Consider the following 13641-nt stretch of genomic DNA (forward strand, 5'->3'; position numbering starts at 1 on the left):
CTGGGGAGGGTCCGGGCCCCACCACCCTTCCTAGTGAAGGGTGGGGGGGGGGGACAGGACACAGACTGTGTGAAAAAGGTGACAACACCCAAAAAACGCACAAGGTGAGTAGTCCACGGGAAAAAGGACCCGCGTCTACCCCAGCGTGCGTCCCACTTTCTACAAGGGAAACGTACGCAAAGCATAAGCGTGTGTTACCGCTCCCACACCTCGTGGGGTCAGGGTCATCGAACCCTGACTCTGCCCGCGAGGCGTCTCGTGGGGTCGGTGTTCCGAACCCTGACTCCGCCAGCGAAGCCTTAACAGCAGGGCGCGGAGGAGGTCCCAGCCCCATGGACCACTGGCATACCGGGGAGACAACCACTCCAAAAGAGGGGGTTGATCCCTTAACCCAGGCCGACAGGTTCCTTAGCAAGAGCATGGCTCAACCCGTGCCCGGAGGACTGTGAACTACACAGGAGCGTCTAGAGGGGCTGACTGCTAAAACAGTACCCCGACGGCCCACCCGCTGAGCGGGGGGAGGGGAGGGCGTTAGGCATGCCGTGTACAATGTCATAATCTCGTGGGGTCATAATCTCGCAGGGTTGGACCCCGACTCCACCAGTGAACTGACTCTGCCACGAACCCTGACCCTGCTAGTAAGCCTGTATCTTGCAGGGTCAGGGTTCAGAGAAAAGAGTTTGACACAATTGGCAAACATCATAAAACATGCGGGGGCATAGTCTCGTGGGGTCAGGTTGAACCCAGACTCCGCCAGTGAGTGGGGGGGGGGGGGGGGGGGGGGGGAGAGCCCCCGTGGCGTCCAGTCCACCCTGGCATTTCCTCGCCTGTGACCCGGTGGACACCGGGTTGAACTGATCCGGTCTGGCACGACCAGGATGAGTCTCGGGTCCCCAACGCTGCCGCTCCTCTTCAATAAACCGATTACCGGTGGGGGAGGTATCTGTTTTGATCAAAACATCACAGGACGCGCCACCGAGACAGTCTGTAAAAGAACAGCTCACGGTGGCCCACCTATCGGGCGTGAAGCCCCCCCTGTGATGCTACCCCGTAATTCCCCCCCGGAAATGTACGTGAGCCTTCGAGCCGGCAGATTCATTTTCACGAGCAGTGCTCGCCTGGTGCTCGGCAGAGGTAAAACTCCCTCCCGGCCGACCGCATAAACGCTGCTATGCTGTTTGGACAGACCAGGGCGCGCCGGTCCCTAAGATGGCCATTTCAAATAAATATTTGAAACATACCCGGAACCAGGCGGTGACATCGGTCCCTTAGGACCAAGCGTTGATATCGAAGAACGGGCAACAGACCCTTACATTTATGCCTATTTAAAATGGGCTGTAACTGTCCTGGTTCGAAAAGGAAAAAAGAGAATGGTCTCTGCTTGGCCGGGGCTCTCGTAGCCGCGGCCCCGATAACAGCGCTAGGCTCGTACAACCTGAGAATGGTGTTGGGCAAATTTCGATAAGAAATAACCCCAACCCATCGTCTCTCCCCCCTATTTGGGTAAACCAGGGGAAGACCGGTCCTCGCAAGGATCTCGACACAGGATTTATACACAGAGCCTGGGAAAAAAACACCTGTCACTAATTCCGCTCTCAGTTTATCCCGCAGAGACCTCTCATTTGACAACGTGAGTTGGGATCTGAACCACGCAGGCCCCAACTCACGGGCATACCCCTTGGGCCAATAAGAAAACTCGAGCCTAGTGACGTCGTTATGGCAGGGGATGGAGGGAAGGGGGCCCACAGACGGTTTAGGCTTTGTCCCGCGCCCATCACCTCCTGCCGCGGGACATGCCCCATCATATGCGGGTCCCTGGGGCTTTAACACACTCCTCTGAGGAGGCTCCTCTGAGGAGGCTCTCTCACTGAGGGGGAGGCTCTGAGACTCTCTGAGGAGGCTCTGAACTCCCTGAGGAGGAGGCTCTGAAACTCTCTGAGCAGGGTCCCCGCGCTCATAATGCCATAATCCCGTGGGGTCGTAATCTCGTGGCGTCGGGGTTTCGAATCCTGACTCCGCCAGCAAGATGACCCTGCCACGAACCCTGACTCCGCCAGCAAGCTTTTTATCTCGCAGGGTCTGGGTTCAGAGGAGGATTTTGACATAATGTCATAACCTCTCAGAGGTGGGATCTAACATAATTGAAACAAGCAGTGCTAGCCTCGTGATGCCTACAAAAGGAAAAAACATACGCCCCACGGCTTCATTTCACAAGATAGACAATTGCCTACTTGACATGAACTCATATAACTAGGGTTACAGAATAATCCTCGTTATATGCCGTTTCAGGTGCACATTCAAACATATTTGAGTGACATCGCTGCATGTTTGTTTCAACCAAAAACGACCTGGGTATCAGCCTCTGTCACGAGAAGTGACATGTCGGGCTGCTTACGCTTCCCCACAGGAATAGTAACGCGGCCCAACGCCAGAGGGGGAACAGAGCTTTTATTTTCACATCGCGTACAAGCAGGAAATGTCAATGCCTGCTCGACGCTACGGATGCCGAGGGCGCCAGCCCAACCTGACAGAGCGGAATCCCACTTACATGCGTCATCACGCTGGCCGTACAGGGGAACCCTAGTGATGGGAGCGCTAGTTTCACGCCACCTCCCCATCCAATGCACCGTCAGAATTTCACCAATGGATACAACACACCCAACGGAATGGTTTATACCCCCCCCCCAACCAACCTCACGTAAAGTGAAAAGACATACGAGGTGAAAAGGAGTGTCTCTAGCCGTGTGTTGTTTTTACAAGCGAAAACATACGCAAGCATATGGCCATATGTACGCGTCATCGCTTAGAAAAACCACAACACGAAAGCTAGCTACCAACTAGGGGTGGGAATCACCAGTTTCATCACAATACGATAGGATATAGATTCTTTGGACAACGATACGATATTTTCCGATATCACAAAGTCTGCCACGATATGATACGATTCGATTCAGGTGCCTGGGATCGATATGAGACGATATTATATGCCCATTTAACACAATCAGTAACATTTAAATAAAAAAAAAAAGGCAATGGAAATATCATTTGAAATATTTTTTTTAGCTCTTCCAGACATTTAAATGAAAAACAATCTATTGTTTTTAATACAAATAGACCTCCTGTTCACTGTTTTTGGTTCGTTTTTCTTTTTTTCCCCTCGATATTAATATCCTATTCACTGTCAGAGCTGTATTTTGGCTGGAAAAGGCATATTGGGAGTCCGAAGGTGCAGTACTGGCCAGATCCTGGTAGTGGGGCTATCTCGAGAATGTAGTAACCCCCCTCCTGTTCCCTCTATATGGCTCTGATCAGCTTAGCTTAGTTAGCTTACGCTAACGCAACGTTAATTTCGGTCTTTAACGCGACATGGGCATAAAGGAATGGCGAGGATGCAAAGCATGTTAGATGCATTTGACCCGTTGTGGGGAAAAAAACAACAGGCACTTATTTCGGGTCGCAAAATAGGCGGACTCTGAAGCAATGCTGTCTAACATTAACACACGCTGCTACTGAGCTACTGTTGTGGCGGCCGGGCGGATATGCATTGCTCACCAGGGGATTTTCAAAATAAGAGTATCGCAATATGAATCGATCTTTTTACGTTGCATCGATCCTATTTGATAATTGATAATAGATCGATATATCGATCTGGATCGATGTATCGTCCCACCCCTACTACCAACCGTGAGCCCTGGGTCCACGTTTGTCTAAAACTTGGCCACACAAGTCCCTGCGGCTCCATTCACAAGCAAGAATTGCCCCGTTACACTATTACTCATTTGAGGCATACACAAAACACATTCATTGAAATGTTTACACGCTGCTTCAACAAAAAACCTGCCACTCATAAGAGGGTCTCTTTATTGAAGGAAACATAGTTTTGGGGGGGGGGGGGGGTATGGGGGTTTAGGTGTAAGAGAGAAAACAGAAAAAGAGAGGTGGAGGAAAAAGGCGGGGACATAGCCTAGGCCTAGTCCTGCGCACCTTACCTGCTGCCGGGTGTGGCGCATCCACCTCGAGGTGCGTTCCATCTGCCGCCTCTCTACCTCTGTGTTTACGTCTAGCGTATTAGGACGCCAGCTCTCGCCACTTGGCGTCGGGGAATCGAACCCCGACTTTTGCCAGCGAGGCATCAAAGATGAAACCCCCGCCCCTCCATGTAACCCTCTGGGATGTGATGGTAGGAGAGCGCAAGGTCCTCTCTGGCACCAGCTCTTCCGCAGAACCGCAGGGAATCAAACCCTGCGGCCTGCATACTTTTCCTCCTTCTCTAACCACACGTCCTACTCGCTCACCACCAAACGGCGGGAGCAAGCAGGCGGAGAGCTTGTGCCGCAAACATCTGCCGCCAGAGAGACCGCGCCCGTGTCGGGGGTCTCTTTGATGGGGACGCTGGAGCTATCTTCCTCACGAGTGAGGGGCGTTTAACGGCCTTCGGGCGGCACTGCACTCTGCGTCGCACGCCACCGGGGTGAACGGCGGAGGTTGGAAGCAGGGAGCGCTGGTGGAGCCCCAAGAAAGGCTTCTCGAGTCCCGGTGGCGATGCTATCTTGAAGAAACAGCAACAAGAAAAAACCTTTAGAGGAAAAAAAGCTACATTTCCACTGTCTAAATTGCGCCTGTAGCCAAACACTTCCGAATGAATTATGAGGGAAGGAAGAAGCACGGTCACGCCCCTCGCTTATATTCATAAACAGAAATGGGCGTGGCCGCACTGGCCGGGCAAATGAAGGTGCATGTAGTGAAAGCTTTCCATCTTACAATAAGTAGCAAGAACGCTAAGCAAGAACGAAATGTAACAGTATCTTTCTCATTAATTTGAGTTAATCTCCATGTCAGTTCCCCAGACAGTACATACAACCAGGGTCCTCGCTAGGGGTGTGCGAGCAGTGCGGTCACACTGGGCCTCGCGAGAAGGGGGGCCTCGCAAGAAATAAATAAATAAATAGAATGTTAACAATCACTTTCCATCACAGACCTAAAATCTAGTTTTGCTTACATGCTTATATATTTCACATTAGACAGTTTGTAGAATAGTGTAGACACGTGAATGTGTCCGACCGGGCTCTGCGGCTCTGCAGATATGTGCTATTGTTTTCAAATCAAATCAAATGTATTTGTAAGGCCCGACAACAAACGTTAATGTCCCCATGGGCCGGACACATATTCTTTAAACAAGTCAAGAAGAAACATCACAATAAGTCAAGAAACAAAACAGGAACACCATAAGGTTCAACAAATTAAAAATAAATGCAAAATAAATGAATGCAATGCAAACACTCCCAGACATACCCCACGCGAAGGTAAGGAAAAACTGACAAAAACCTAGCAATAGGAAAAAATGCAAGAGAAACCTTAGAAGGGCCAATTCAATGGGGGATCTCCCTTCTTAGATGTCGGTGATAGTAGTGTTGCAGACGGACAGTTGGTAAGCATGCACTCATGTGTGTAGTGAAACACAGATGAGTGCATGCAATAGCAACTGAACATTTAGAAAAAATTTAAGATAGAGACGTTCACGGGACGTTCAACACTCCGGTCATAACTCCAAGACAGCCGGAGACAGGGAGACAGGGGGCAGCACAGAGAGGGTCGCAACCTCCCCGTCATCATCACAGGACATCCAGCACTCCGGTCATCACTACGAGACAGCCGGAGACAGGGAGACAGGAGGGCACGCAGAGAGGGTCGCATCTTCCCGGTCTTCATCACGGGACGTCCGACACTCCGGTCATCACTCCGGGACAGCAACTCACAGGGAGACAGGACAGGCGTTAGACAGCTTGCGTGATTGTAATGGGCGGACATAGCAATAGATACAAGTGGTAAGCATATATGTGAATAGAATAGATATATGAAGTAAGCATATTAAGTGAATAGAATAGAAGTACTTAACCCAGCAATGAAACCACGTTGACAGACCACAAACCACTTTGACAGACCACGGACAGAAGACGGTAAGAAGCTGATCCATGGCCTCGGTGGTGCACATAGAACAGTCGCTGCAATCTTGGCCAAGACCCCGAGACATCCACCACCTTGGTCAGCACTATGAGACAAGCACTCAGAGAGATGGGGGGGCGGGGTTGGGACAGGGGTTAGAGAGTTCCCATGTTTGTAGTGGGCGGAGATGGAGCAATAAATACATGTAGTGAGCATATGCATACATGGTGACTGTAGAATCATAGTATATAAGAAAATTGTGAAATAGAGTAATAGATAGAACTACTGCAAGCGTATGGATACAGGGTGAGATACAAGACAATAGCTCAGGGCCGTATGCCCCGAGGGGGCAGGAGGAGTCACTCAGAAGGTTCAGCACTGCAGGCCAGACAGAAGCCGGTATGAAGCTGTTCCATGGGACCGGTTGAGACAGAGACAGAGGTTAAAAGGTTCTCCCATGTCTGCAGAAAAGCAGACATGGGAGAAAATAGACATCCTAACTAAACTAGACAGATTAATCTAAAGGTCAGTCCCCGACCAGGTGAGATCAGGGTAGGTTGAAGGAGAGAGAGAAAAGATGGGTCTTAAGCAGGGATTTAAAAGCTTCGACAGAGCAGGCGCCCCTGACGACGGCAGGTAATTTGTTCCACAGGTAGGGAGCGCGGTAGACAAAGGCTCTGTGGCCGGCTATTCGTTTTCAATGGACCATTTACTTTTGTGCCGGCAAAGCATTGTGGGAGGACTAACACTAGGGGGAGCTGGTTGGCCTCGGTCTGGTAGTCGGATATGTGAAGAGGAACTGTAATCACCCACCACGAGGAGCCACAGCACAGGTACGGGGTCTCTTCAGCGAGTGGACGTCTTGGCCAAGAAAAGAGCATCCTACTTTTGAAAACGTGAAATACCAATATTGCACCGGAGCAGAAGAAATAACGCTGCATGCCGTAAGCTTATCAATACCAAGTATACGAAGAGGACGTTCGGCAGATGGACTGAAGATGGACTGAAGAAAGTGTTGCGTGTTAGAACATTCAGTCGGGGAGAGATTCTACTGGACATCCACCAGTGCAGCTAGCTGCCGTTAGCCAGGAGCTAGCCACACAAACACAGCACAGCTAGCCGCCGTTAGCCAGTAGCTAGCCACACACAGCGCAGCTAGCCGCCGTTAGCCAGGAGCTAGCCACAGACACACAGCACAGCTAGCCGCTGTTAGCCAGGAGCTAGCCACACACACACACAGCGCAGCTAGCTGCCGTTAGCCAGGAGCTAGCCGCCGTTAGCCAGGAGATAGCCACACACACAGCGCAGCTAGCCACCGTTAGCCAGGAGCTAGCCTCACACACACACACAGCGCAGCTAGCCGCCGTTAGCCAGGAGCTAGCCACACACCCACACAGCACAGCTAGCCGCCGTTAGCCAGGAGCTAGCTGCCATTAGTCAGGAGCTAGCCACACACAGCTAGCTGCCGTTAGCCAGGAGCTAGCCACACACACACACAGCGCAGCTAGCCGCCGTTAGCTAGTAGTTCTTGGGAGGAGTGATACAGCAAAGATTGGACTAAAACGAAGATACGACGGAATGGCTTAAACCTTCTCACGTGGACGTTTCGGGCTTCTCAGCACAACCGTGCACCGGGGAAAATGGTTAGTTGTTTTCCTTTAACTTATATCCCTTTCAGCAATTCAGTAGCTAATGCTACTCATCCCAGTCGGTGTTTAGCCATTAAGTTCATCCCAATGGGGGCCGGGGGACAATATCATGGATGGGAGTGGGACTGGACTGGTGAACTTTTTCATATCCACGTTAGGAAAATGCATTGACGTCACGTTGTCTCCTTCCTCTTGGACCTCAACTTTGGCATTGATTCTGCGTTAGGGTGAGTTTTTCATGCAATCTATTCTGTTCCCGCCGTGGTCTGTCTGTCTGTCTCTCTCTCTCTCTATTAACGGTATCATTCACCAGTAGTGCCTATGGAGACGACAACCTGATTTAATATTTTTAGGACATTTAAGGCAAATTATATATTTTTTTTTTATTCATCATACATTTTTTTTTTTATTATTAATTAATTAATAAAAACATTTCGTGCAGGGCCTCGCACATTTAAATCTCGCACTGGGCCTCGCATTTCTCCCAGACGGCACTGCATACAACTATGTATGCTTTCTGTTTGTTGTGTGGTGTCAATCACTGATGGACAGTATGGATCCGTCAGTCTGAGATGTTATTTAGAGTTAATCTTTGTATGGATCTGACAGTCTGACATTTTATTTATGGTTAGTCTTTGTATGGATCTGGCAGTCTGAAATGTTATTTAGGGTTAGGGTTAGTCTTTGTATGGATCTGTCAGTCTGAAATGTTATTTAGGGTTAGTCTTTGTATGGATCTGGCAGTCTGAAATGTTATTTAGGGTTAGTCTTTGTATGGATCTGACAGTCTGAAATGTTATTTAGGGTTAGTCTTTGTCTGAAATGTTATTTAGGGTTAGTCTTTGTCTGAAATGTTATTTAGGCGCTGGGGGAAATTACATAGCTACTCCTTGCCATTTGGATAGGGTTTGAAGTCTTCAGATTAACGAGCCTAAACAAGCTGTTCATGGTAATTATCATTTGTGATGTCACATTGGGTGGGACACCAGCAATCAATTGGCTGTGGTTTTTGAAGCCAGGACCACTGCCTACCTAATGTACTGCCCACTTGGTAAAAGTATTTTACTCCAGGGTGTGGTGTAGCCAGGCAGGGAAGAAAATTATTATTTTATTTTAGAAAAGTATTATAAAATTTGGCATGTGCTACAAATACCAAAACGAGTGTGTTCAATACAAGGGAATAAAGAGGTGCTTAAAAATAAATAATTGCCCAGTCACTATGCAAATGAAATTTAAGACTTTCAATGCGTGGGAGTTTTATAATAATAATGCAGGACCTATCGTACCTAGGGAATAAGGATCTGTTCTTAAAAATCCTCTTTCTCTTGTACCCTGCGTTGTGTTCTAAAGTACACCTTACCCCCTATTTACTGATAATAAGACCAACCCTGTCTTATGGCACGGCAGTGGAGAAAGCACCAAATGAGGAGGAGGGAGAGTTGTTTACTGTTCGGATCCAGTTTTATTTCAGAGTCAAAAAGTGAAATAACAAGGATCTGGTTAAATGGAAAATGAATTGTGCAATGATATTTAATGGAAGCAAACTCTATGCCGTTTGTCACTAAATACCAGTATAATCAGATACAATAAAAAGAATGATCTTCAATGGCTGATGAGCTGATGGCGGCGTCTCCTAGAAAAACAAAGAGATTGTTTTCTCGTTCTCAGCTCCAGCAGTTCCTCTATTCGCCGTCTCTCCTGTGGGTGGTGTTCGAAAAGCGTCTCCCTTCCTTCTGTCGTGCAAGCTATTTTAAAGTCTTGACTCCTCCTACTGGGGGACGCTAGAGTCTCACGTCAGAGGGAAATATTTCTACCTCCTGATTGGGGGAATCTATCTCGGCCATTTTAGATTACTTTTAAGAGGCCGTCCTTAAAATATTTATTGTTCTGGAGTTTTAGCTTTTTAAAGGTATTTGGGTTAATTTTACTATCTTAAAATCCCAGGAGTATTTCTTAACTTTAATAAACTAATAGGTTAATGCTTTTGCCGAATTTCCTAGTGACTTAAATACCTAAGTTAATCTATTTTTGATTCAAATGCAAAGGTGAAGTAAGAGTCTACTTTATAACTGATTTTACTGACTGCTTTAGACTTAACAACTGTAGAGTTTCCCTACTATTGTCTATTTTGATTTAGGTTAGGTTTGTTTAACAAGTACATTATCCTTAAATCAAAGTATTTACTCTCCAAATATCTAAATTCACTGGTATGTTTTCTTTAATCCAAGCTAGTTTTTCTAATGTCATCACACATTAACGTTAGGTTATGGCTATAACCAAGTTCTGTTAGTTAGGGGTGACGCTTGGCATCACACTGCACTTCCTCGCGTACGTGCACGCGCACTGAATAAATTCCACAAATGTACCTTTAATACCAGTATTAGTCTGACCACACCCCTCATCAGCTTACCTTCATAAGCAGGTGTGTGGTCACCTGCTCTCCTCCTTCCCAAGCTTTCACCACAAGGTGAGGTCAAGGGCTGCAGCGGCCGTCTGATGCCAAGCGTCACCCCTAACTAACAGAACTTGGTTATAGCCATAACCTAACGTTCTGTTTCGTTAAGGGGCTCTGCTTGGCATCACACTGCACAAGGGGAGGCCAAGCGGAGCCGCTGGCTGACAAATACACCCCGCTGACAGCCCCCCAAAACCATCAGAACAGGGAGGGCCGAGCCCCCCCGACCCCCCCTAATGGAGGGTATCCCCCCTATTAGGGGCTTCACGGGAAGGCGACGGACCCGACCGTGCGAAGAGGCACTCAAGCAACTCAACGCACAGGGTGAGCAGACCGTGGCTTGACCCCACGACTACACACACGCACAACCCGCATGCCACCCGGGAACGAACGGAGGAACAACCTCGTTACTGCCCCCAGAATCACGGGGTCAAGGGCAAACCCAACCCCGTGGCAAGGCCGTAGCAGCGGAGCACGAAGGAAGACCCAGACCCACCAAAAGGACTGGACTCCCTAGAATGGGGGCCCGGAGAAGTCCATGATGCCAGCATCAAGACCCCACCAGGTGGGCACGTAGTGCCCCGCCCCCCACATCGCCAGCGTATTCGGACAAAGGCCCCTCAGTTACTGCACCTGGCATTCCCAGGCGGTATCCCAACCAAGTACTAACCAGGCCAGAACCTGCTTAGCTTCCGAGATCGGACGAGATCGGGCGTGTTCAGGTCGGTATGGCCGTAAGCCGAGCGGGCCCTGTCCCCCCAATAGTACACCGCCTGGCACACTGACCCTGCAGAACAGGCAGTCAGCACGGCCGTAAGCACACAAAAAAGGTTAACCAACGGAAGCAGGCAGCGCACCGGGGAAAAATCAGGCAACAGGCTGTTAACCCTAGCCTGGAGACTGCGGACGAGACAGGCGCCAGAGGGGACAGCTGAACACAGCTGCCCCGGCGGAAGGGGCGTATGCTGGCGTTGTTGCATGACCAAGCCTCCATTTAAAAACCCCCACCCAGAGGGGTTGAGGCAGAGAAGGCTGACACGATTGGCAGACGTCATGAACGTGCAGGGGCACCCTCAACCGGGTAACCCGGGAGTTGACACTGCTCCAACACACCAGGGAATCAACCACCTTGGTGTTACCCAACGCGGTGGTTGTTCCTATAACCCCTCAAGAAAAAACTCAAACACACCTGCGGGTATACACCGGCTATACCGCAGTACAAGTGTCTCAGTTTTCAAAAAAGGGTTAACCCAGGCCTACGGGAAGCACAGGGTCACCAGAGGAGGTCAAAGACCACCCCCAACAGGCCCCTCTTCGCCATGCGTGAGAGAGGAGCGAAAAATAATGGAGAACCAGCCCCTAAGCACACCGTACTTGGTATTCCCAGGCGGTCTCCCAACCAAGTACTAACCAGGACCAACCTGTGTAGCGGCCGAGATCCGACGAGATCGAGCGTGTACAGAATGGCAAGGCCGTAAGCCATTACGACAGTGCTGAGTAAAAACGTACCCAACCAGGGTCTCCACAGCGCTTAACCCTGTGACACCCGGACCGACCTGGCATTTTTCCCCCTGAAAAAAGCCCAAGTCCCTCAGGGTACCAGAACAGCAGATCTGCATCCCCGGCGGACAATGGGTCCAACTGATCCGGTCCAGCGTGACCAGAACCAGTCCCGTGCCCTAACCACGCCGACATGCCAACTCCAGGAGAAAGGGCAGATATGCGTGTCGATCTTAACATGAAAAAGAAGGCGCCACCCAGACGTTCGGCCGAACCGCGCCTGGTGGCCCACCCCAAGGGCGTGAGACCCCTCTACATATGTTCAGATCCATTCCGTCATCATCCCCCAGACATGAACGAGAATCCGTCGAAAAACCAACCCAGGTCGTGGGACTTGGTCGTCGGAAGAGGAAAAACCCCCATCTCAGTTGCTTTATAAAAACGCTGTTTCAACCACAAGCAACCAAGGCGTGCCAGTCAGTCGCCTGTTTACAGCGAGCTAGCACTATACGTGCGTCGGAACACACCCCCATCAATGAACAGGCTATTCAGACCTGTCATTGAATCCCCAAGGCGCCCAGGGGAACGACAAGAGGGGTGTGACACTCCCTAACTCCAACACTTCTGGAATAGAAAAGAAGGAAGCATCAACAGTATGTATCCCAGTCTACACAGCCAGGGGTAAACATTGTTCACATTTTTACATCCCACCACCCTCCCATAGGAAGGAGACGGGGATCCCCAGAGAGACTTCCCACGCGAGCTGTACAGATTGAAAAGAATATATTGCACCTTGAGCCATGTAAAAAATTGGTTTTAGGGCTCTCCGGGGAAGAGGCACTGAACCCATACACACTCAATAATCGAATTGAATCGAATACATATACAATAGAATAGGACCCTTCTAGAGGGTCCACTCACTTTGACAATCTGAGGAGGAAGGCTCTGTACTCCGATGGAGGCTCCCTCACATGGAAGAAGGAGTCCGAACTCACAGAAGGCCCGAATAGGCGCTTGGTGAGGAGGAGCCCTGACCACCCCCCTGAAAACAGATCCATCACATGGACCTGAACAGCACACGGAAGTCCTACCAACAGAGACGCCCACGGTGACGTACTCTATGGCGGGGGAATTCCTGCGGTGCACACGCCCAATATACCAGGCCGTGGGACCAGGACTCCCTCCCCCCCCCCCCCCCGTAACGTGCCGTAACCTTGAAGGACAGGGGGTGTACCCCTGACCGACAGAAACAAGGGGGAGAGGAAAGGTTACCAGTTCACCCCTTTACGACCCCACACCCATGATACGATGTAATGACAAAAAGAGAATATGACACACTCATAGTCAGCTCTATGAAGCGTTTGACAGCTCCACACAGCGCATGAGCTAACCTGCTATCTGATTTTTACTAAGGAAAAACACAGAATAGAGAGGGCTCTAAGAGCCCCGGTCCAACATACACATGTGCTTCTGTGGCCAGTCCAACCCAGTTGTAGGTCACATGACACACACAACCCATCATCACCTACAAAAAATGGCAAAAACACTCAACAGAGGAACGCCGTTTTTCACAATGAGAGAATACATCATTCTGGATTAGTATCGGCCACAGGCCTTGCTAAGCACACACGACAGCGACCAAACCATTTTTTCTTTTAGGAAAATAAAGTTTCTCCAGCAGTTTTAGCACAACCTCAGCAATCAAGCTAAGAGTTACATCGCATCCCTACCACACAAAAGACACAAATAGTGCACAAACATGTCTGATAGGAGGATGAAAAAGTCCCCAGGGAACCGGGGGGAAACACAATCCTCTTATTTTACCCTCAATACGGCCAGTTAAAACAGGAAAACCTGTTAATATGTGAACACACTGTTCATTGTCATCACAGGCTGAGAAAAGAACATTCTTTTACTCACTTGTCACCAAGCATAGCTTCATAGGTCAGTTACCTTAGTTGTGAGTACACGGTACATATAAACACCATGATGTTTCTCACACAACAACCAGATCATTACATCCCGATTTGCACGGAGAAGCTAACTGCCAGTGACAAAAACAGCTCACACATAACCCGCGCCGTATCCCAAATG

The sequence above is a fragment of the Notolepis coatsorum genome (genome assembly GCF_963971535.1).
Source record: "Notolepis coatsorum genome assembly, chromosome: 14".
In the NCBI taxonomy this organism is placed as follows: Eukaryota; Metazoa; Chordata; class Actinopteri; order Aulopiformes; family Paralepididae; genus Notolepis; species Notolepis coatsorum.